At 38.2% G+C, this 21,779-nt stretch overlaps 1 protein-coding gene and 1 non-coding gene across 2 annotated transcripts in view; both read right to left on the reverse strand.

The window, feature by feature from the left end:
- KCTD8 (potassium channel tetramerization domain containing 8) overlaps positions 1–21,779 on the reverse strand; it is a 284,445-nt gene that overhangs the window by 75,454 nt on the left and 187,212 nt on the right. The gene's annotated exons all lie outside the window — the stretch shown is intronic.
- TRNAW-CCA (transfer RNA tryptophan (anticodon CCA)) lies at positions 306–376 on the reverse strand. Its single transcript has one exon. It is a non-coding gene; the product is annotated as a tRNA-Trp (tRNA).

Consider the following 21,779-nt stretch of genomic DNA (forward strand, 5'->3'; position numbering starts at 1 on the left):
GAAGAAAGATACTTTCCTAAATTGTGCCTTCCTAAATTCCTTGTAGTTCACTAATTCTTTTAGTTAAATGTAATAAACTTTGAGTTGCCTATTAGATACAAAGTGCTGTTTTAAGAAGGTGAATGGGGTTAACTTATTAACAAAAATGAGTTAAAAATCTTTGAAGGTGAAGGTGAAGATGAAGTCACTCAGTCCTGTCCGACTCTTTGCGACCCTGTGGACTGTAACCTACTAGGCTTCTCCGTCCATGGAATTCTCCAGGCAAGAATACTGGAGTGGATTGCCATTTCCTTCTGCAGGGGATCTTCCCCAGCCAGGGATCGAACCGGGTCTCCTGCTTTGGAGGCAGACGCTTTAACCTCTGAGCCACCAGGGAAGCCAATCTTTGCCCTCAAGTAAATCGAATTCTTAAAAGAAAGGTAATTTAGGATTCATGGATACAAATATATTAATGCTATGATATCTTTTTTATTCATTTAACGGTTTTAAGTTTAAGGGAATATCTGGACTAGTCGATATAAAAAATTTGAACTGGAACTTAATGAAGATTTATTAAATTCATATATGTACATATATATGTATATAAATATATTTCATATGCATATATATGTATGAAATCTGCTTACTTATAGACATATTATCATTGTACGTCATCTGTATCATAGTATACATCATCTATACCAAAGCAAGTTGGAAGGACTGATGCTGACGCTTCAACACATTGGCCACCTGATGCGAAGAGCTGACTCACTGGAAAAGACCATGATGCTAGGAAAGATTGAAGGCAGAAGGAGTAGAGGGCAACAGAGGATGAGATGATTGGATGGCATCACTGATGCAATGGACATGAACTTGGGTAGACTCCAGGAGATTGTGAGGGACAGGGAAGCCTGGCATGCTGTAGGCCATAGGGTCGTGAAGAGTCGGACTGGGTGACTGAATAACAACAACAACAACAACACTACATGCTAAATATTAATGCAAGCAAGCCTTGAATTATTAACAAAACACAACAGAATCAAGCAAAGACCACTACCTCATGTAATTTAGTTTGACATAAATTTCTCAGTTTGAGTTCTGAAACTAGAAGTAGACAACACATAAACTTTTGTTAATTCTTTGTCTACATGATGAAATAAAATAGTGATGTCCAGCATTCTGCCTCTCTCATCCATAACTGTAGTGCATTCAGTGAAGCATTAGGAGTCTACATGGCACAGGACCTTTCCTCAAGAAAACTACCTAACCCAGCTTTTGTTCAAGGAACTGTGCTAGGCCAGTTCATTCACATAAGCCAACAAATCACCTCAGTGACAGGGGACTGAACCAGAAAGGGGCCCCTAGATCAAAGACAGCCAATCTTAGAAACTCTCTCAAGAGATTTGTAAATTTGAGATCAAGAAACTAAAATCAGAAATTGAGAACATGTAGAACACACAGAGTCGGACCCGACTGAAGTGACTTAGCAGCAACAACAGAAAAAGACAAGCAAGCAGTGACTATGAGGCAGAGGGAGCCATGAGACTTGAACAAAGAAAATGACCCAGAGAGATGTTATGGGGAGGGAGGTGGGAGGGGGGTTCATGTTTGGGAACGCATGTAAGAATTAAAGATGTTAAAATTTTAAAAATAAAAAACTAATAAAAAAAAACAAAAAACAAAACAAAAAAAGAAAATGTTATTAATCTGGAGTAAGCAGAAATCAACAGATATAAGGAGGAGAGTCTTAGGAGGGGGCAGCTAGAACAGTAGATGAAAAAGAAGGATATGCTGTCACATTGGAAGCAGAGCACACTCACAGAATGGGAAACAAATATTTGCAAATCTTGTGTCTGAAAGGCACTTGTATCCAGTATATAATGATTTCTATAGTAAAAAGGCAAGTAACCCAATTAAAAATGAGTGAAGGATCTGAATAGACATTTCTGCAAAACAAATGATCAATAAGCACATGGAAAAGATGCTCAACATCATCAGTCATTGTTTAGTCACTAAGTCATGTTTAACTCTTTTGCAACCCCAAGTACTATAGCCCACTAGGCTTTTCTGTCCAAGGGATCCCCCAGGCAAGAATACTGAAGTGGGCTGCCATTTTCTTTTCCAGGGGATCTTCCTAACCTAGGAGTCAAATCCATGTCTCCTGCATTGGAAGGTGGATTCTTTACCAGTAAGCCATCAAGGAAATGTAAAATGCAAATTAAAATGACAAGGAAATACCACTTCACATCCACTAAGATAGCTTTAGTCAAAAGTCAGACTATAATATGTGTTAACAAGGTTGCACAAGAAGTGGAACAGTCATCCATCCCTAGTGAGAATTCATTCCTAATCACTTTGAAAAACAGCTTGCCGCTACTGCTGCTAAGTCGCTTCAGTCGTGTCCAACTCTGTGCTACCCCACCAGGCTCCCCCGTCCCTGGGATTCCCCAGGCAAGAATACTGGAGTGGGTTGCCATTTCCCTCTCCAATGCAGGAAAGTGAAAAGTGAAAGTGAAGTCGCTCAGTCGTGTCCAACTCTTAGTGACCCCATGGACTGCAGCCCACCAGGCTCCTCCATCCATGGGATTTTCCAGGCAAGAGTACTGGAGTGGGGTGCCATTGCCTTCTCCAGCTTGGTGTTTACTAAATTGCTAAACACAGATTTACCATAAGATCCACAATTCCATTTCTAGGTATACATGCAAGTGAGACGAAAACACGTTCACCAAAAACATGCACATAAATGTTCATAGCAGCATTACTATGTTGCCAAGTGTAAACAGCCTAAATGTCCATAAAATCAATGTATAAACAAAATGTGTATTTTTATACACTGAAATTGTACTGATTATACACAGCAATGAAGTACTGATACATGCTACAACACGTATGTAACTTGAAAACATTATGCTAAGCAGAAGAACCTTCATAAAAGACCATTTATTGTATAAATGCACTGATATGAAATGTCCAGAATAGGCAAATCTATAGATATATAAAATACACTAGTAGTTAACCAGTGCTGAGAGAGGAGGGTAAGAAGTGAGTGCTAATAGGTATAGGGGTTATTTCAGGAGTGATAAAAATGTTCTAAACGTAGATTGTGCTGATGGTTGGTTAGTTCTTTCCATATACTTAAAAATATATAAAATTACATTCCTTAAATGGGTGTATTTTATGATATGTAAATTATATCTCAATAAAAGTCCTAGGGAAGAGATTCACAAATTCACGAATTTGGGTAGAGAAGAGGCAAAATCCAAAACTGAACTGTGTTTCCTCTTTCCAAAGCCCAACTGGAGTATTTGTGAGTGTCCATAATTTCTGGTTGTGTGGTTATCCATATATTTGCAAACTAAGCTGATTTCACTCCCTTAATGTCATGTATGCATTTATTGCAAAATATCCTAAACTTCAAGTAAGCTAAGACTCCCTTCTTAAAAACTCAAAGAGCATATTTAAAACATTTCCCTGGATAATACCTCACTCAATTTTCATACCGGTTCCACTGCCTTAAACCTAAAATGATTATGAGGATGGTCTTTGATAATTAACATATGAGTCAAGTGTTCTAAAGTGTGGCTCTCTAGCTACAGTACTTGGATACAACTTACAAACTGTGTAATCTTGGAAAAGTTCTTAACCTCCTTGTATCTCAGTTTCTTCATATGTAACATGGTAAAAATAATGATACCTGCAATGGAAAACTGGTGTGAGATATCTGACACATAGCACTCACAAACATTAACTAGTATTGTACCATTTGGAGCCAATATATTACTAATATTTCTAAATATGTGGTTTCCATAATTAATAAACTGAGTTAGAAAACTTCTGGGGGAAGATAAAGCAGCCTTTTCAAAACTCCCAAACACCAATAGCACTTAAATTTTTAGCTAAAGACTCTGTACTGTATTTAGAATAGTGCCTTCAGGAACTTTGGTGTTTGTTTGTTTGTTTTTAATATAAATTTATTTATTTTAATTGGAGGTTAATTACTTTATAATATTGTATTGGTTTCGCCATACGTCAACACGAACCCACCACGGGTGTACATGTGTCCCCCATCCTGAACCCCCCTCCCTCCTCCCTCCCCATACCATCCCTCTGCGTCGTCCCACTGCACCAGCCCCAGGCATCCAGTATCATGTATCGAACTTGGACTGGAGATCCATTTCATGTATGATATTATATATGTTTCAATGCCATTCTCCCAAATCATCCCACCCTCTCCTTCTCCTGCAGAGTCCAAAAGACTGTTCTATACATCTGTGTCTCTTTTGCTGTCTCGCATACAGGGTTTTCGTTACCATCTTTCTAAATTCCACATATATGTGTTAGTATACTGCATTGGTGTTTTTCTCTCTGGCTTACCTCACTCTGTATAATAGGCTCCAGTTTCATCCACCTCATTAGAATTGATTCAAATGTATTCTTTTTAAAGGCTGAGTAATACTCCGTTGTGTATATATACCACAGCTTTCTTATCCATTCATCTGCTGATGGACATCTAGGTTGCTTCCATGTCCTGGCTATTATAAGCAGTGCTGCAGTGAACATTGGGGTACACGTGTCTCTTTCATTCTGGTTTCCTTGGTGTGTATGCCCAGCAGTGGGATTGCTGGGTCATAAGACAGTTCTATTTCCAGGTTTTTAAGCTGAAGTTGAACGGTTTTATGAAGACCTACTAGACCTTTTAGAACCAACACCCCCAAAAGATGTCCTTTTCATTATAGGGGACTGGAATGCAAAAGTAGGAAGTCAAGAAACACCTGGAGTAACAGGCAAATTTGGCCTTGGAATGCAGAATGAAGCAGGGTTAAGACTAATCGAGTTTTGCCAAGAAAATGCACTGGTCATAGCAAACACCCTCTTCCAAAACACAAGAGAAGACTCTACACATGGACATCACCAGATGGTCAACACCGAAATCAGACTGATTATTTTCTTTGCAGCCAAAGATGGAGAAGCTCTATACAGTCAACAAAAACAAGATCAGGAGCTGACTGTGGCTCAGATCATGAACTCCTTATTACCAAATTCAGACTGAAGTTGAAGAAAGTAGGGAAAACCACTAGACCATTCAGGTATGACCTAAATCAAATCCCTTATGATTATACAGTGGAAGTGAGAAATAGATTTAAGGGCCTAGATCTGATAGATAGAGTGACTGGTGAACTATGGAATGAGGTTCGTGACATTGTACAGGAGACAGGGATCAAGACTATCCCCATGAAAAAGAAATGCAAAAAAAGCAAAATGGCTGTCTGGGGAGGCCTTACAAATAGCTATGAAAAGAAGAGAGGCGAAAAGCAAAGGAGAAAAGGAAAGATATAAGCATCTGAATGCAGAGTTCCAAAGAATAGCAAGAAGAGATAAGAAAGCCTTCAGCGATCAATGCAAAGAAAGAGGAAAACAACAGAATGGGAAAGACTAGAGATCTCTTCAAGAAAATTAGAGATACCAAGGGAACATTTCATGCAAAGATGGGCTCGATATAGGACAGAAATGGTATGAACCTAACAGAAGCAGAGGATATTAAGAAGAGGTGGCAAGAATACACAGAAGAACCATACAAAATATATCTTCACGACCTAGATAATTATGATGATGTGATCACTAATCTAGAGCCAGACATCTTGGACTGTGAAGTCAAGTGGGCCTTAGAAAGCATCACTATGAACAAAGCTAGTGGAGGTGATGGAATTCCAGTTGAGCTCTTTCCAATCCTGAAAGATGATGCTGTGAAAGTGCTGCACTCAGTATGCCAGCACATTTGGAAAACTCACCAGTGGCCACAGGACTGGAAAAGGTCAGTTTTCATTCCAATTCCAAAGAAAGGCAATGCCAAAGAATGCTCAAACTACCGCACAGTTGCACTCATCTCACATGCTAGTAAAGTAATGCTCAAAATTCTCCAAGCCAGGCTTCAGCAATACGTGAACCGTGAACTCCCTGATGTTCAAGCTGGTTTTAGAAAAGGCAGAGGAACCAGAGATCAAATTGTCAACATCCGCTGGATCATGGAAAAAGCAAGAGAGTTCCAGAGAAACATCTATTTCTGCTTTATTGACTATGCCAAAGCCTTTGACTATGTGGATCACAATACACTGTGGAAAATTCTGAAAGAGATGGGAATACCAGACCACCTGACCTGCCTCTTGAGAAATCTGTATGCAGGTCAGGAAGCAACAGTTAGAACTGGACATGGAACAACAGACTGGTTCCAAATAGGAAAAGGAGTACGTCAAGGCTGTATATTGTCACCCTGCTTATTTAACTTCTATGTAGAGTACATCATGAGAAACACTGGACTGGAAGAAACACAAGCTGGAATCAAGATTGCCGGGAGAAATATCAATAACCTCAGATATGCAGATGACACCACCCTTACGGCTGAAACTGAAGAGGACCTACAAAGCCTCTTGGTGAAAGTGAAAGAGGAGAGCGAAAAAGTGGGCTTAAAGCTCAACATTCAGAAAACAAAGATCATGGCATCTGGTCCCATCACTTCATGGGAAATAGATGGGGAAACAGTGGAAACAGTGTCACACTTTATTTTTTTGGGCTCCAGAATCACTGCAGATGGTGACTGCAGCCATGAAATTAAAAGACGCTTACTCCTTGGAAGATAAGTTATGACCAACCTAGGCAGCATATTCAAAAGCAGAGACATTACTTTGCCGACTAAGGTCTGCCTAGTCAAAGCTATGGTTTTTCCTGTGGTCATGTATGGATGTGAGAGTTGGACTGTGAAGAAGGCTGATCGCTGAAGAATTGATGCTTTTGAAGTGTGGTGTTGGAGTAGACTCTTGAGAGTCCCTTGGACTGCAAGGAGATCCAACTAGTCCGTTCTGAAGGAGATCAGCCCTGGGATTTTTTGGAAGGAATGATGCTAAAGCTGAAGCTCCAGTACTTTGGCCACCTCATGCGAAGATTTGACTCATTGGAAAAGACTTTGATGCTGGGAGGGATTGGGGGCAGGAGGAGAAGGGGACGACTGAGGATGAGATGGCTGGATGGCATCACGGACTCGTTGGATGTGAGTCTGAGTGATCTCCAGGAGATGGTAATGGACAGGGAGGCCTGGCGTGCTGCGATTCATGGGGTGACTGGGCGACTGAACTGAACTGAAGGAATCTCCACACTGTTCTCCAAAGTGGCTGTACTAGTTTGCATTCCCACCAACAGTGTAAGAGGGTTTCCTTTTCTCCACACCCTGCCCAGCATTTACTGCTTGTAGACTTTTGGATAGCAGCCATTCTGACTGGCGTGAAATGGTACCTGATTGTGGTTTTGATTTGCATTTCTCTGATAATGAGTGATGTTGAGCATTGTTTCATGTGTTTGTTAGCCATCTGTATATCTTCTTTGGAGAAATGTCTGTTTAGTTCTTTGGCCCATTTTTTGATTGGGTTGTTTATTTTTCTGGAATTGAGCTGCCAGAGTTGTTTGTATATTGTGTTTTAAAAAGAATAGTATTGGGGCATTTCCTGGTGGCTCAGTGGTAGAGAATCCACTTGCCAATGCAGCATACACAGGTTCAGTCCCTGCTCCAGGAAGATCTCACATGCCGCAAAGCAACTAAGCGTTTGTGCCACAACCACTGAGCCTGTGCTCTAGAGCCCAGGAATTGCAACTACTGAGCCTGTGCGCTCCAACTACTGACGCCTATACCCTAGAGTCTGTGCTCCACGAGAGAAGCCACCACAATGAGAAGGCTCATGTGTTGCTACTAGAGAGTAACCCCTGCAGCAATGAAGACCCAGCACAGCCAAAAATAAAGGTAAATAACATTTTTAAAGGGCAGTATTTGATAGAGTATTATCTGTTCTGTTTTTGTGTTATTTGCAGAGCAGTAGTACATGATTTTCTATATGTAGCAGCTTGAGTAGAGATGATAATTACATGTTTCTTTTCTGCATCTCGAAATTATGTATCTCTCAAATATCATCAGCAGGTCCCTATTATGAGTGAAGTGTAAACATATCACACTGTATATAAATATCATTATGTTGAACTCCTGAAACTAATATAATACTGTATGTCAATTATACCTCAATTAAAAACAAATGAAAATTTAAAAAGTCATGTCACACTAACCCTTTGAATCCGCCAAACAAAGCTTCTAGTTCCTTTTCAAGTAGAAAAGGCCATATCATTACAGAAACAAAGATTCAATAGAGCAGGAAGTAATTGTTAAGATTTATTTAATTCATTCTCCTACATTCAAGCACCTAACCCATTCCCAAAAGTAACAGTCTACTTTATTCCCCAAAACCTCTTGAGATGGAAAGGTATTTTTCTTGGTAACCTCTTCCAGTTTCTTATAATTGTTTGTTCAAATAGTTCTTTCTAAAACAGGTTCAGAGTAAAGAAAAAAGCTGAACATACTTCTATATCCACTTCTCTCTCTAAACATGTTTCCCTTCCCCCCCAATAGGAGCTGCCTGAATTTTATCATCACTTTTGTGAAATGTTTGAAGGCATTAGTGCTAGAATATTTTAATAGGAGCAAAAAAACCTAAAGGTAAATTGTTCCTTATGTCTGTTCTTTGAGGTATGTTTCTTCATGATTTCTCTCAACCCCCACCCCACCTAAAGTTCTTAAATATTTATTCCAAATGTTGTAAATCAAATATTTTTAACATTTGATCATATGCTCAATTCCATATTTTAGGTATAAATTTGACAGGAAGGCTCAATACCATATCTTAGGCATAAATTTGACAGGAAGATTCAATTTCTATATATACTTCAGCTTTCCACAAGTTATTCAGTTGTTAGGAAGTCAGCCCAAAAAGAAACAGAATGTATAACTAGTGTCTGAAACTCTGAAAAAGCTAACCTGGTTGCATAAGAATGGAGATACCATCAAGTGAAAAATATTTTATATTAAAATGTGAAAACAATTATTAAACAATTGAAATTAATAGAAAAGTAAATAGAATAAAATTAGAAAATATGTTGAGATTGGAGAGGAGGGGGAACATGCAAGTGATAACAATAATCTACTCAGCATATGTGATCTGATCTGAGCACCTATTATGTTCCAGGCACTAGAGGTTCAGGTTTGAGCAAAACAGAAAACATGTTTGCCTTCATGAAACTTACCATCCAAGCAGGAAGACTGACAACAAAATCCTAAACAAAGTTATAAAAACCATCATGTCAGGGATTCACAATCACTTGCAACAAAATAAAGCAAGTTAAGGGGAAGGAGTGAGGAAAGGTGATGCTCAAGATAGGGTGGCCAGGGAATGCCCTTTGAGGTGCTGTCATTTTACCAAGAATCAAAATAAAGTGAGAGTTGAACAATGAAAACATTTGCAAGGAAAGTACTCTAGCTCAGGAAACTCTAAGAGCAAAAAGTCTTGCGGTTCCTGTCATCATGTTTAGCATTTTCAAAGAACAGAAAGACCAGTGTAGCAGGAGCTAAATGAATAAGAAGAAGAGTGAGGGAAATGAGTTTGAGAGCTACTGAGAAGAGGCTGAAAATCATAGGACATGACATATAGGCCAAAGACTTAGAAGGTCAAGAAAAGGTGAGTAACGATATGTATTTTGTCTTACAAAGGATTACTTTTGTTGCACTGTGATGAACAGACTTCAGTGAAGTAAGACTGGAAGTAGAGAGACCACTTAGAGCTTATTGAATTAAACCATGAAAGAGTTAACATGTTTAGACCAGGTTCTTGGTGCAGAGGATTAGAAGTGGTAAGATTTGGGTTCTCAACTGAAGGTACAACTGGTAGAATTTCTACTGGTTTGTATAGGAGATAGAAGAGAAAGAAGGCAGAGGACTCTAGGAAGGTGCCAGGATTTGTGACCTGAGTAATTGGTGAACTAATGGTGGTCTTCATGGAATTGGGGAATACTGGAGAAAGCAGTTTGAAAACAAACACCAGATGTTAAATTTGAAATGTCTATGAGATATCCAGTAAAATGCCAGTAAGTAAGTTGAACATATAAGTCTAGATTTCAGTAGCAAATTTGGTTCTGTAATTCAAAATTAAGTCATTGTGAGAGTACAGATGTTAAAACCAATACGATATTGTAAAGTAATTAGCCTCCAATTAAAATAAATAAATAAATAAATAAAATAAAACCAAGAGAATGGATGAGGTCACCAAAGAAACTGGTATAGAGAAGAGAAGAGGTCTCAGAACTGAATCCTAGAACCCAAGTGCACTTCAAAAAATCTTGACATTGGAACATAAGCCAGTAACAGAGACTGGCTTATACTGAGATAGAAAGCCTGGGAGAGTACAGTGTCCTAGAAACCAAGTGGGGAAAGTACTTAAAGAAAAAAACAAAAGTTAACGGTTCTTTCAAATGCTTCTGAAAGAATAAGTCGTGCACAAGTGTCCACTGGGTTTGCCTTTGACAAGTTCTTGACGAGACTTTCAGTTTAGTGATGCGGAAGAAGAAAGAATGGAAGACAAGGAAGTACAGATTTCAAAGACTTTCTCTTAAGCATAACAAATGGAGCATTGCTTCCAAGAGGGATATGTGATAAGGGCTTCTCTGGTGGCTCAGTCAGTAAAGAATCTGCCTGCAATGCCGCAGACCACCAGTGATGCAGGAGACCCAGGTTCAACCCCTGGGTCAGGAAGATACCCTAGAGAGCGAAATGCTAACCCACTCCAGTATTTTCCCCTGAGAAATCCCACGGACAGGTAAGCCTGACAGACTACATTTCACAGGGTTGCAAGAGTCAGACATGACAGCCACTAAACCGCCACCACCACCATAAGATCAAAATATCTATCCATTCAATCATCTATCACTGATCCAGAAGAGAAAGGATAACTGACGATAAAGAAGAGAGAGGGAATAACTGCAAGAACAGTATCTCTGAAAAATCTATAAGAGATAGAATTCACATATATTATATAAAGACATTGCTTACTTAAGGGCAAATGTATCTTACAGTGAGTCACTTGTGTGCTGTGCTTAGTCACTCGGTTGTGTCTGACTCTTTGCGACTCCATGGACTGTAGCCCTCCAGGCTCTTCTGTCCATGGGGATTCTCCAGGCAAGAATATTGGAGTGGGTTGCTATGCCTTCCTCCAGGGGAATTTCCTAACCCAGGGATCGAACGCAAGTCTCCTGCATTGCAGGCAGGTTCTTTACCGTCTGAGCCACCAGGGAAGCCCAAGAATGCTGGGTGGGTAGCTTATCCCTTCTCCAAGGGCTCATTCCATCCTAGGAATCGAACTGGGGTTCCTGCATTGCAGGTGGATTCTTTACCAGCTGAGCTACCAGGGAAGCCCAAGTCACTTGTGCCTTAGGGTAAAAAAGGTATTCATTCTTTACATTAATGTTACTGAGTGATTTTATTTTGCTTTTAATGAGAAAACGTCTAGGAAGCGTGCATTAAATTTTATTTGAATCATCATTTTTGTTAATGTCTTATAGTAGATAAAAACAACTGATAAAGCCCTATAAGAAAATGATTTCTATAATCATTACACTTTCCCCTCTTGGGTTTTTAAAACATTTTAAGAAAGTGAGATAAGAATTGTACACAAGTAGAATGATGAAACATGGTCTGGTACTTTATTCTCAATTTAAAGTGTAACAGCTTGTTCAAAAATTAATATTCAATATTCTCAAGGGTGTCTTTCAAACTTCAAAGCAAGACTTCCTTATAGTTTAGCTTGTATGAAAACTTGAGCAAAGTAGAACAGCTGTTAAAATGAAATTCATTCAATTACCATAACAAGAGATCGGTTTTGGGCAAAAGGCTGCTAGCTATCGGAGATTTTGTATAATTGTTTTCACTCTGTCCATAACAATTCTAAATTTCACCCTGACATTCTCTTTCTTCTGCCACTGCCGCAATAGAAAGAGCCTGGTACTTTTTCTTTAGGTCCACATTTTGATAATCTTTATTTTGTCACATTTTAGGCATAACAAATAACATGAAAATCTGCTTCTTTCCCTATATCAAACATGAACTTATACATTGAAAATCTAAGTAGAGGAGAAGTTGAAGTTGTTTTATTTTTTAAAGAATACAGATTCATGAACCACGTTTGTATCACTAGATTCTTTCAAAAAGAATAATGGAACACCAGTGTTGTCATGTCCTCAAATCAATGGAGTTGCCTCTGTGTGAGTGCACTGATGTTTTGGACTCTAAACTTGGCTACTTCTTGTTTGGCTTAGCTCCAAGCCTTTTAAGCCCAGGTATACACACTGTGTATCCTTACTGTCTGCTTCCCTAGTGGCTCAGTAGTAAAGAATCGACCTGCCAGTGCAGGAGACGTGTGTTCTACCCCTGGGTTGTGAAGTGCCCTGGAGAAGGAAATGGCAACCCACTCCAGTATTCTTGCCTGGAGAATTCCATGGACAGAGGAGCCTGGTGGCTTACAGTCCATGGGGTCGCAAAACAATTGGACATAGCTTAGCAAATAAGCAACAACAAACAATCTTTACCGACTACAGATGGATTAATATAAAATTTATTATTTTATTTTACTCTGACATTAGAAAGAAAAGACTAGTAAAACTAGAAGGAAAGAAAAAGGAAAAGGATGAGAAAGAAAAGTAAGAGAAAGAAAGGCAATGCTCAGTTTGGGAGAAATGGCTTCCAAATATTGAAAAGTGCTATTAAGACTACTGGGCTTCCCTGACAGCTTTGATGGTAAAGAATCTGCCTGCAGTTCAGGAGACCGGGGTTCAGTCCCTGGGTCAGGAAGATCCCCTGGAGAAGGAAATGGCTATCCACTCCAGTATCTTGCCTGGAGAATTCCATGGACAGAGCAGCCTGGTGCGCTACAATCAGTGGGGTCTACATGAGTCAGATACAACTGAGTGACTAACACACACAGACATTAAGATTACCAATGCCTTAAAACACATCCCTGATCAATGGCCTTCAAATGTCATAGGAAATTGAATCTGCTACCAAGACAGGAAGTAAAATCATCTATCCATCAGCACACTTGCTTATAATATCCAAATTTCCTTAGTAGAAACTGATGCATTTCAAGGAAAGCTCCCTGTGTCTCTGATAGTGTGATATCAATTGACAATTTTTTTTTCTTTCAAGAAACAGTCTCCAATCTCTCCCTCTGTTTCCAAGTAATTGCCACAACTGACTGTGCCCCCAAAACAACAATTCAGAGCAGTCACTTACCTGCTTTCGCCTATATTTTCTCATCTATAAAACTGGGATAATATCAAATCAAAACTGCAATGAAGTAACACCTCACTCCAGGCAGAACGTCATCATTAAAATGTCAACAAAATAATGAATTCTGGAGAGAGTGTGGAGAACACGGAACCCTCCTACACTGTTGGTGGGAATGTAAATTGGTATAGCCTGTATGGAGAATAGTATAGAGTTTCTTTTAAACACTAAAAATAGAGTTACCATATGATCCTGCAATCCTATACCTGGGCATAAAAGAAGGAAATTATGCCATTTGCTGGTACATGAATCGGCCTAGAGATTATACTCTAAATGAGGTAAACCAGACAGAAAGACAAATATCATATGATATTCCTTATATGTGGAATCTGAAAAAAATTACAAATGAATTTATTTACCAAACAGAACTAGACCCACAGACATAGAAAACAAACTAAGTGTTGCAAATAGCTTACATGGATGGGATTAATATATTCACACCACTATATAAAAGAGAAAACCCACAAGGACCTACTGTATAGCACAGAGAATCATACTCAACATTTTCTAACAACTTATAAGGGAAAGTAATCTGGAAATATATATATATATATATATATATATATATATATATATATATATGTAAATCACTGTGCTGTACAAACCTGAAATTAACACAGTGCAGTAAATCAGCTATGTTGTCAATTTAAAAATAAAAAACATAAACCCCTAAGAAACAAAACTGGGATAATACCAGTTTCTATCTCAAAGGGTTATCATGGAGACTAAACGACTGAAAAAGTATCTAGAACATTTTAAGCACTAAATAAATATTATTATTATTATTTCTATTAGAAAATAATGAAGAGGAGCAACTCCTTTTTATTGTTTAAATTCAGAATTGAAACTTACTCAAAGCTTACCCCTGGATGTGAGCCAAGCTTCAGTATTTGGTCCTTTTATGATTTAACCAATATAAAATCTTAACCAATTATTAGGACTTCCAAAAGTCAGTGTCAAATTTTCTTATTTAATTCATATTAGGGTGTTTGTCAAGCCTCATCACAGTACCTTTATTAAATTATAAAGTCTGTAGACTACAGACTTTATAATTTAAAAGGCACAAACTTTGGAGCTAAATTGAGGTTAAAATCCATAAAGAATAACAACAAGTTATCCAAGTATATACACTTATACTATTGATTAAAATTTTAATTTATTATAACCATTATTGCTTGTCAGAAGAAGTAAAGGCACTTCAAAACGCTTCATTTGGATTTCATCCTCAATCAATACTTACGTAGAATTCTAGTCCTCTAGAAAGAATATTCAACTTAATGAACAGTAATCAATCATGAAAGGAATATACTGAGTATATCAGATAATTAATTTATGAATAATAGTTTTGTTGTGTGAGATAGAACAAAATAATACATGTGTACATGTTCAGATTACAACTTTTAATGTTCAACTCCCAATGCCACAGTTCACTGAGTATGTTAATTCCTCTCTCAAATAAAGGTAATATAATTAGCTATACCTCATGGGGGTTGTTGTCAGTATGCAGTAAAAAGACACACATTGACTGCCCAAATGTAATAGTAATGTCCACTGATAAACACCCATTGTATTACCACATGGACATATGTTAGGCTGAGCCATAAGCTATCAATGCTTTTTGTAACTATCTGTCAAATACTGGAAGGATAATACAGTTGAATATAATATACACAGAGAGTGACTCTCCATAAGCTTCAAAAGAAACCTCACAAAAAGTAACAAGAACATTATTTCCCACAAAGTCTTACAGAAACACAAATGAGTGAATAAGTCAAACTAAAAAGAAATTATAGCTCCTTCTAGAATATATTATAGGATCAGCATAAATTTTCCCATCTCATATTCCTATCTAAAGTAATGCACAATGACAATTCAAAATGAAGCTCTTTCTGAACTTGAGGAAGCTTGAATCATTAGATTCTTAAAATATGTGTAGAATAAAGAGTATTCCCATCTACCTTCATTCTTTAAAAGATGATGCTCTATATAGGATAATGTTTTAGATAATTAGTATATGAAATTAATACTTTACAGATTCTTGAAGAATTTGTGTTATCATAAGCTCACATACATATGTGGAGTGTGTGCATATTAATCCCATTCATGGTAACACAGGTTAGATACCATTGTGTATTTTAATTCATACCTTAATTCAACAGATCCATTTTCCTGTCAAGCATGCATCAAGCACAGGGGACGTAATGGTGAGTGAGACAGGCATGGTCTCTGCTCTCAACTAGGCACAGGTTACTGGAACTATGGAAATCTAGTTTTTCCTGCAGTACCACCAAAACAGAAAATCAAAAATTCTTCAAATATAAAACCTCAAATTCTTTTACTCACTGTAATCATTTAGTAGGGCCAGGGCTTTGATATTTCTGAAATGGGAGAGTAAATTGTTCTCATAGAGAAAATTATCCCTCTTCATTTAGGAGTCACATCATATATGAAGAACCACAAATCTCTTATTTTACTTGAAGAGTTAGAAAGCTAACAACAAAATTGGGAAATGGAAGCATAATAGACAAAACACAAATCTGCCTAAAGAATTCTGAATGTTATATGACAGTTCATTTTTTCAACGGCTTCTGTCCTAAAAAGAAATACTTCCCAATTTTTAACACATCACATATTCATAAATATTCAGAAGGTGACATTCTTTCCATATGGCATATATAATTCATATTTTCTCTACTATGCCATTATACAGGTAAAAAATAAGTATGTTGAAAGGGTGCTAGCTATCCATTTGAATTTAAAAGCTTACTCTTATAGTAGCAATTTATAGAAAAAAAAGTATGTGTATATATTTGTCATATGTATATTAACAGAGTGCTACATAAATATTTTCTATGAGAAAACAACTAAGACATTTTCAATGTAAGCACTGTAAAACTTCAATGAATTTTTCATGATTGAAAGAGTGCAGAGGTTTGGAATATGAATTAGAAATCTCATAAAAGGTTGAAAATGGGCCTCTCAGTTCAGTCACTGAACCATGTGGGATAAAGATGAAGATTTTAAGGAAAAGAGTCAAAATTGTCCTGAACTCAAAAAAAAAAATCTTATAAACTGAAATGCCAGGAGAGTTCACACATGATCATTTCTTAATTTTTTCCACTGATTATTAAAAAATTCTCTTGGGAAATACGTATTTTAAGAAATAACAGTGCTAAAAGCAAAATATAAGCATAACAGGATGAACACAACATTAGCAGTTATGTCAAATAATTCATGTTTGTAAAATAATAAACATGATCAATATATTCAAAAATGCTATTATGATAATATACTTCATAATTATCTTGTTACAATGAACAGATGTCAATTTGGATCCTCAGTGTCATGTTTATTAAAAACCATATTAAAGTCTGAGGAGAAAAATATAGTTTGTTGCCAGCTAAAAACTTTGTTTCTTTGTGAAAGTCTTTCTGTTGTTTGAAATCATGTAAATAGGCAACAGCAGAGAAAGTCTTATTCAGCTTACTCTTTAAACTGAAAAAGATTATGAAACTACCTGATCTAGCTACCAGCGTTAAAACTCCCTGTAATCCTTATGTTTAACTCCAGAGAAGGCTTTAATAAAATTTAACAAGTGCCCCAAATATTGAGACAGTAACAGAGATTTTATAGTACTAGCTTTAGAAAGAGATAGGCTTAATGGGTTTCCTGGCAGCTAAGCTGGAAGAATCTGCTTGCAATATAGAAGACCCTGGGTCAAGAAGATCCCCTGGAGAAGGGTTAGGCTACCCACTCCAGTATTCTTGGGCTTCTCTGGTGGTTCAGATGGTAAAGAATCCACCTGCAATGCAGGAGACGTGGGTTCAATCCCTGGGTTGGGAAGATCCCCACTCCATGGGGTCGCAAAGAGTCGGACATGACTGAGTGACTAAGCACAGCACAGCACATACAGGCTTAATAAGTAATTTCAAATGCATGCATTAAAGTGTTGCAGAAACCAGTAATCAAGAAACCAAGCACCACACTCAGAAACCACACTCGGAGAATTGGAGAACTGAAGTTTATTGCACCTGCCTGCCCAGAGGAGTTAACACTCCAAGCTCTGAGCCCCGAACAAAGGGGTTACAGAATTTTTATAGACCTACTACAGTGGGCAACGCTAGCTGCTAACAGGCTGGTTTAAACTAAGAGGCTTTGTGCACGCAGAAACAGCAGTCAAGATGGGGCGGGGGATGCCTGACCTTTACAAGGACAGGCAGATTAAGCAGGTTTTCCGGGGCCTGGCAACTGTAAAGAGTGAGTGAGATAAGCTCCAGTTCCAGTTAAGTCCCCACTATCCAAGACTACGTGACCTACGTGACAGACTGCAAGGAGCAAGCCGAGTTACAGAGGCAGAATGAGCAGGAGGTCATGTAAAATTTTAACTTTTCCTCTTCATAAGGAGACTTCACCCTCTAGCCTCCTAGTGCATGCACGCTCAGTCGTGTCCAACTCTTTGTGAACCCATGGACTGTAGCCCACTAAGCTCCTCTGTCCACGGAATTTTCCAGGCAAGAATACTGAAGTGGGTTGTCATTTCTTCCTCCAGAGGATCTTCCCCACCCAGGGACTGAACCCACGTCTCCTGTGTCTCCTGCATTGGCAGGTGGGTTCTTGACCACTTAGCCATCTGGGAAGCCTCTAGCCTCAGAAAAGTCTAACAATCTAATGCCATTCCTTTGACTGAATCAGGTGCTTTTTTTAGAAACAGCTCATTCTTTTTTTCCCCTAGAGTTATTCAAATTAGTATAATATGTTTATCTTTTATTATCCATAATCACTATCTAAAGGCTTCCAGATCTTTTCTAAACCAATAAATTATGAAGCTCCATGTTAGATAAAATGCTAATCGTAAGATTATACTGAGATCCCATCTTGGCTCTTGTGAGCTTGTCTTCTGCTATATTACATTATCAAATTGGATTGTCTCTGAGTATCTGAACTTAATTATATTAATATTTATATAATAATTTCTTAGCCCATGCCAAAATTTTGGTTGAAAATTGCTTATTCATTCATGATGAGAGTTTAACGTCTGGACTGGGAAGTTTATTTCTAAGAAATTTTATTCTACTTTCTAAAATAGTCTCAAATCAGAATGACATTGACCAGGTTTGCTATACTTGCTATATTGCTATAAAGCAACAATAGTTACTGTTTTGGGAATGGAGCTAACCAGTTTAGAGATTGTAATATGGTACACTGCAGTCTATTAATGTTTCTTTTTCATTTGTCCTGATTAAGGTTCTACACATATACTAAGTTGTAAAGTCTTTCTTTTTTTTTTTTTTACTCAGAATGGCTTTTAGGAGGTGAAGTGATTTACTAGAAAGAAATGTCTTGATGACAGCTTAGAATAAAAGTTAGTACTGAAAGGTCATGTTCAAACAATAAAATTTCTATGTGTGGGACAGGATAAAGACTTAATGTTGCTCCCTAATTAAAGTGTATTAAATGATGGGAAAATACCCTAAAAAAAATCAACACTGGAATGAGACAGGGACACAAGGAAGATGTAAGACTACATAATCTCTAACTCCACGTGTTAGAACTAAGGATAGTAGGAATATAAAAGATGGCTTCTTAACATTACAAGTGGCGAGGGGTGTCCATCAGTTGAATTATCTCCATGAGTAGTTTTACCTCCTCTCTCTTGTCTCTGTCTATCCTTCCTCTTTCCTTCTCTTCTCTTTCTTCCTTCTTTCTTATCCAATGTGAGAATAAAAAGACCTAAATGGCCTTTAGACCAAAAAGACCTTTGATGGTCTAAAGTACCCACATCAAGCATAGAAGCATGAGAGTAGAAAAGATCAAGAGTCTTTGGGAATTTCTACAGTTTTAGGAGGTAGAGACTTCAGTCATCCATAAACTTAACAAATGAGGACACAAACTTAGATTTACATGTATGAACTAGAAGAAGTGGAACTACAATTTAACCTAAGCCAAGAACCTACTAAAATACAAAGTGTGGTCTTCAAATATAAAAGTCTCTTTCTGATGCCCTTTACTTGCATTTTATTTCTTGTGATCATAGTGGAACAAACTGGTTTTAAATGGTAGCAAACACTGCACTCTGTATGCCCATGTAAAGAGCTGCACTCAGGCAGTCTGAATGCCAGCCTGAGGAAGGGTGCTCCAGGAAAAGGTATGGCATTGCGTGGGGTGTGTGTGTGTCTGTGTGTGTGTGTGTCTGTGTGTGTATGGGAGGGGGTGGTGGTGACAGAGGATAAGAGTATGCTATCACAGAAAAGCAAAGCAACTCTTCACAACTATTAATTAACCAACTGATGTCCATTAAGGAAACTTTTCTTAAAGGTCTGAATTAAAATGCAGTCGAACTTGCTTCAAATATGGTTTCTTCTTCCGTGAGAGCCAGTAAGTATACTACTGTGGCAACTCCTATGGTCCCAGAACACAGCCTACAAAGTGGGGCACAGTGAGAGCTGTCTGTCCCCATACAGGTAAAAAGGTAGGTGCATTGCAGACAAATTGAAAACAACGGTAAAACTTAAAGTCTTTTATGATTATTATTACTATCTTGCAAGGGTAAACCTCAACAATTTCCATACAAAATACTCCTCCCAGAAAACATCTTTTGTTTAACTAGGTTCTACATAATTGCTAAACCAGTCAATTCTAAAGGTATTCAACCCTGACTATTCATTGGAAGGACTGATGATGAAGCTGAAGCTCCAATAGACTGGCCACCTGACACAAAGAGCCTACTTGTAAGAAAAGACCCTGAGCTCGGAAAGATTGAAGGCAGAAGGAGAAGGGGATGCAGAGGGTGAGACAGATGGTTGGATGGCATCACCGACTTGATGGAATGACTTTGAGCAATCTCTAGGAGATGGTGAAGGACAAGGAAGCCTGGTGTCCTGCAGTCCGTGGGGTCACAAAGAGTCGGACACAGCTAGGCAACAGAACAACAACAAAACCAATACTGAATCATTCATAAATGACATCATATCCTGTAACCAACCCTATATTCTGTAATTATTCTCTATCCTCCCCTCAATATGTCCCCAGTAAATGCCAAGGTTTCTTCCTTTCTCCTATTTGTGCTTTACTAGTCCCACTTACTTTTCATTTATATTGTAGGAAAAAAAAAGATAGGCATATGTGCTTTTAATAGAAGAGAAATACTTATTAAAAAGTCAGACTATTGATAGGGTAGAATAGTAATTACTTTCATATGGATTGCAAGGGCAATCAATGGTGAAAAATGAAGGGAGCAGCATATTTATAGAGGTGATGAGGAAACAGTCTAGAAACTGTAGAAGAAACAGTCAAAGTCATTGGCTCTCTGGCCTCTCATCCTGGGAAGCCATCCAAATGTACTTTAAAACTCTGTTGGAATTGGAAAACCTATCACACCCACACTGATCGATAGTATTCAGGTTGAATGAAGAGGATCTGAAATCAGAAATGATGGGAGTAACAGTGACCTGTTTGAGAGTCAATCCAAGGCCTCATCTCTGTTCTCATCTTTTCTGACTGCTCAACCATGACTCATAGAGTTGACCACTCTGTCTCCATTATTCCTCAGCTATGCAGAGGACAAGACTCCACTGGCTACCAAAACCTTCTGCTCAGTGTCGCCAACATTTTCTTTATTGATACATTGTGGTTCATTTCCAGACAGACAATCTGATCTCCAAGGTATCTGCACGAAAAATAAACAATGCCGGTCACATTCCCATTCCTGGTTGCTGAAGATTGATTAATTGCAACAGAATTAAATTTATGGGCTGACCTTTTCTATAGAATGCATCTGAATAGTTTCTGTTTCATGAAGTGTATACGTTTTCCCATGGGCTTCCCAGGTGGCTCAGTGGTAATGCGGAAGATGCAAGGTGCTTTTCTGGGTCGGGAAGATCCCCTGGGAAATGGAAACCCATTCCAGTATTCTTGCCTGGAAAATCCCATGGACAGAGAAGCGTGGGGGCTACAGTCCATGTGGTCACAAAGAGTATGACATGACTGAGACACTGAGTGTGCACACATACATTTTCATACTTAGATTTAGGAGGAATATATCTCCTGCTCTCTCCCTTCTTTATATTAAACTATAAATGATTCAAGTTGCAGAGACGCCTGCTTTCACCAACTTCTCCTGGGCACTACTCTGAAGAAACTGATGTATACACTCATTAACTCCTGGGCTTTGACTGATAAGGATTTTCTACATGCCTTCTTCAGTCCAATGATATTAAGACAGAGTTCTCAATTTGTACCTGTGGTGATTTACTGTTCCTGCTCCAACAGTAATGATGGAAAATGCTTTTCCACTATCATTTAATTCGCCTGGAATCCTAGTAGAAATTAGTCTTCAAAATGTACCAGCAGAGAAAAGATTGAGAGCAGCCATAAAGAACCTTGCACCAAGACTGGACAATTTTAATAGCACAGCATTGGTATTAAACACTATCAATAATGGTAATAATCCTTTACTCTAAATGGGTTAGAAACAGACATCATTAGCTTCTAGGGACTGCATTCCCTATCAGTATAATGAAGAGGCTGGGCTGGCTCATTTGAAATATCCATCCCCAAAAAGATGTCCTAAAATAAAGTGGCCCTGAGGATGAATATCATG

The sequence above is a fragment of the Ovis canadensis genome, chromosome 6 (genome assembly GCF_042477335.2).
Source record: "Ovis canadensis isolate MfBH-ARS-UI-01 breed Bighorn chromosome 6, ARS-UI_OviCan_v2, whole genome shotgun sequence".
Classification (NCBI taxonomy): domain Eukaryota; kingdom Metazoa; phylum Chordata; class Mammalia; order Artiodactyla; family Bovidae; genus Ovis; species Ovis canadensis.